Source organism: Schistocerca americana, unplaced genomic scaffold, assembly GCF_021461395.2.
Source record: "Schistocerca americana isolate TAMUIC-IGC-003095 unplaced genomic scaffold, iqSchAmer2.1 HiC_scaffold_162, whole genome shotgun sequence".
Taxonomy (NCBI): Eukaryota; Metazoa; Arthropoda; class Insecta; order Orthoptera; family Acrididae; genus Schistocerca; species Schistocerca americana.
In genome coordinates this window covers 60001-65000 of record NW_025725708.1, presented here as the reverse complement: position 1 = coordinate 65000, position 5000 = coordinate 60001, and positions in this window count along the sequence as shown.

The window sequence follows — 5000 nt, the reverse complement described above, 5'->3', positions numbered from 1 at the left end:
AGACCGGGAGGTCCACTCGGAAAACAGAATATCCCACCCTTCCGACAACCACCATTGCTCAGCTAAGCCACCAACACCCACACATGTCCTACACAGGGGTGCACCCAACATCACAATACTGCCTCCTGTCACACCACACAAACAATGGCACGAATGAAAGACACAGGTCTGCCACAAGCATGGAATCAGAGCGCCGCCTGTTATGAGCCAAAGGTGCACCCTGACGTGGCAAATCAGATGATGCCGCAGTCATTTACTTACGATAATCACAATCAACAAACCAGCCCCCCCCCCCCCCCCCCCGAAAACACCTTTCCTTACAACAATGTGTGCCTTAACCTAACCCGTATTGTGCCTTAACCTAACCCGTATTGTGCCTTAACCTAACCCGTATTGTGCCTTAACCTAACCCATATTGCGCCTTAACCTAACCCATATTGCGCCTTAACCTAACCCATATTGCGCCTTAACCTAACCCATATTGCGCCTTAACCTAACCCATATTGCGCCTTAACCTAACCCATATTGTGCCTTAACCTAACCTATATTGTACCTTAACCTAACCCATATTGTACCTTAACCTAACCCATATTGTACCTTAACCTAACCTATATTGTACCTTAACCTAACCTATATTGTACCTTAACCTAACCTATATTGGGCCTTAACCTAACCTATATTGGGCCTTAACCTAACCTATATTGGGCCTTAACCTAACCTATATTGGGCCTTAACCTAACCTATATTGGGCCTTAACGTAACCCACGTTGCGCCTTAACCTAACCTATATTGTACCTTAACCTAACCCATATTGTACCTTAACCTAACCCATATTGTACCTTAACCTAACCTATATTGGGCCTTAACCTAACCTATATTGGGCCTTAACCTAACCTATATTGGGCCTTAACCTAACCTATATTGGGCCTTAACGTAACCCACGTTGCGCCTTAACGTAACCCACGTTGCGCCTTAACGTAACCCACGTTGCGCCTTAACGTAACCCACGTTGCGCCTTAACGTAACCCACGTTGCGCCTTAACCTAACCCATATTGCGCCTTAACCTAACCCATATTGCGCCTTAACCTAACCCATATTGCGCCTTAACCTAACCCATATTGTACCTTAACCTAACCTATATTGTACCTTAACCTAACCTATATTGTACCTTAACCTAACCTATATTGGGCCTTAACCTAACCTATATTGGGCCTTAACCTAACCTATATTGGGCCTTAACCTAACCTATATTGGGCCTTAACCTAACCTATATTGGGCCTTAACGTAACCCACGTTGCGCCTTAACGTAACCCACGTTGCGCCTTAACGTAACCCACGTTGCGCCTTAACGTAACCCACGTTGCGCCTTAACGTAACCCACGTTGCGCCTTAACGTAACCCACGTTGCGCCTTAACCTAACCCATATTGCGCCTTAACCTAACCCATATTGCGCCTTACCCTAACCCATATTGCGCCTTAACCTAACCCATATTGTGCCTTAACCTAACCTATATTGTACCTTAACCTAACCCATATTGTACCTTAACCTAACCTATATTGTACCTTAACCTAACCTATATTGTACCTTAACCTAACCTATATTGTACCTTAACCTAACCCATATTGCGCCTTAACCTAACCCATATTGCGCCTTAACCTAACCCATATTGCGCCTTAACCTAACCCATATTGCGCCTTAACCTAACCCATATTGCGCCTTAACCTAACCCATATTGCGCCTTAACCTAACCCATATTGCGCCTTAACCTAACCCATATTGCGCCTTAACCTAACCCATATTGCGCCTTAACCTAACCCATATTGTACCTTAACCTAACCCATATTGTACCTTAACCTAACCTATATTGGGCCTTAACCTAACCTATATTGTACCTTAACCTAACCTATATTGTACCTTAACCTAACCTATATTGGGCCTTAACCTAACCTATATTGGGCCTTAACCTAACCTATATTGGGCCTTAACCTAACCTATATTGGGCCTTAACCTAACCTATATTGGGCCTTAACGTAACCCACGTTGCGCCTTAACGTAACCCACGTTGCGCCTTAACGTAACCCACGTTGCGCCTTAACGTAACCCACGTTGCGCCTTAACGTAACCCACGTTGCGCCTTAACGTAACCCACGTTGCGCCTTAACGTAACCCACGTTGCGCCTTAACCTAACCCATATTGCGCCTTAACCTAACCCATATTGCGCCTTACCCTAACCCATATTGCGCCTTAACCTAACCCATATTGTGCCTTAACCTAACCTATATTGTACCTTAACCTAACCCATATTGTACCTTAACCTAACCTATATTGTACCTTAACCTAACCTATATTGTACCTTAACCTAACCTATATTGTACCTTAACCTAACCTATATTGTACCTTAACCTAACCTATATTGTACCTTAACCTAACCTATATTGGGCCTTAACCTAACCTATATTGGGCCTTAACCTAACCTATATTGGGCCTTAACCTAACCTATATTGGGCCTTAACCTAACCTATATTGGGCCTTAACGTAACCCACGTTGCGCCTTAACGTAACCCACGTTGCGCCTTAACGTAACCCACGTTGCGCCTTAACCTAACCCATATTGCGCCTTAACCTAACCCATATTGCGCCTTACCCTAACCCATATTGCGCCTTAACCTAACCCATATTGTGCCTTAACCTAACCTATATTGTACCTTAACCTAACCCATATTGTACCTTAACCTAACCTATATTGTACCTTAACCTAACCTATATTGTACCTTAACCTAACCTATATTGTACCTTAACCTAACCCATATTGCGCCTTAACCTAACCCATATTGCGCCTTAACCTAACCCATATTGCGCCTTAACCTAACCCATATTGCGCCTTAACCTAACCCATATTGCGCCTTAACCTAACCCATATTGCGCCTTAACCTAACCCATATTGCGCCTTAACCTAACCCATATTGCGCCTTAACCTAACCCATATTGTACCTTAACCTAACCCATATTGTACCTTAACCTAACCTATATTGTACCTTAACCTAACCTATATTGTACCTTAACCTAACCTATATTGTACCTTAACCTAACCTATATTGGGCCTTAACCTAACCTATATTGGGCCTTAACCTAACCTATATTGGGCCTTAACCTAACCTATATTGGGCCTTAACCTAACCTATATTGGGCCTTAACGTAACCCACGTTGCGCCTTAACGTAACCCACGTTGCGCCTTAACGTAACCCACGTTGCGCCTTAACGTAACCCACGTTGCGCCTTAACGTAACCCACGTTGCGCCTTAACGTAACCCACGTTGCGCCTTAACGTAACCCACGTTGCGCCTTAACGTAACCCACGTTGCGCCTTAACGTAACCCACGTTGCGCCTTAACCCAACACACGTTGCGCCTTAACCCAACACACGTTGGGCCTTAACCCAACACACGTTGGGCCTTAACCCAACACACGTTGGGCCTTAACCCAACACACGTTGGGCCTTAACCCAACACACGTTGGGCCTTAACCCAACACACGTTGGGCCTTAACCCAACACACGTTGGGCCTTAACCCAACACACGTTGGGCCTTAACCCAACACACGTTGGGCCTTAACCCAACACACGTTGGGCCTTAACCCAACACACGTTGGGCCTTAACCCAACACACGTTGGGCCTTAACCCAACACACGTTGGGCCTTAACCCAACACACGTTGGGCCTTAACCCAACACACGTTGGGCCTTAACCCAACACACGTTGGGCCTTAACCCAACACACGTTGGGCCTTAACCCAACACACGTTGGGCCTTAACCTGCTCTGTAATTGTCATACGACGCGTTAAATTAGTGTGGTGTTGCCTAACTGCAACCCCCGCAATATAGTTTGCTACTCGCACTGCCTGGTCCCCAGAGTATCGCTTCATGTTAAACACCTTGCAGCTATACACTGTAATGCGGATGGCAGCAGGACGTACATGCTCAATGCCCTTCGCAGTTGTTCATTGGCATTTGCATGGCGAAGCACAGCCTACGTTGTGGTACGGCGTGTGTCAACTGTCCGCTGATGTTGTACGTCCAAATCACACACTGTACTGCACATTGGTCCTCATGTACTGAATGATACATCGTGGTACATGTGTGACCGTACCACGACTGCGCCAACAACGGCGAACCATACGGTCCAAATATTGTGCACTCAGCTACGTGTCGTCTCCCTATAAGAGCTGGATTGCAGTATGGTATGCCGTGGATGGCGATCAGCATGAGCCGTCTGTTGATGTAGTGGCGCGTGTTGTCAGACGTAGTCGTCTCTTCTCACACACCGTGATAGCATGGTGCACTGCGTTCCACATCTGCGACATGCGACAGAGGCCGGTTGACAGTCGTTCGCGCAATGGACATCGCATACGTACGGGGGCCACCTTCCACGTGTTCGCGAAGCGTGCACATGTTGTTGCGTGTATGTGGGCAGACATAGTGTGTCGTGACACCTGACACAGGCATGCAACAATCGTTGAATTTGCAAATGGCGATGGACGTCTACGTTTGCTGGTGACGTTACGCAAATGAACAACTGGTAAACGGTTGTGGTGCGGTTGTTCTCGCTAGAGGTGAATCAGTGATGGCGACGATCGGTTGAGCTACCAACCGGTTGTTTCAGCGATACCCACCATGCCCACGAACGTGAATGGCATGTGGGTGTGAAGCGATACGCGGCGGTGGCTGGGTGGGACCGTCCCCGGCCGGTGAGGGGGGGCCTCCCGGCGTGCTGGCCGCGCGGTGCGTGGGCGCACGCGCTACAGCCGGCTGGTGGGGGCGGCCAGTGGCAGGCGCGCCGGCCGACGGAGGCGGCAGGCGGCGCAGCTGCGCGCCGGCGCACCCTGCACGCGGCGCCGTGCGGCCAAAGTAGGTCCTCGCGGGCCCGGTGCGAAGCGCGGTGGACATCTGCAGTGTGCTGGTCCGATTGAGGACTGTGTGCGCTGAGGATGCGCCGCCGC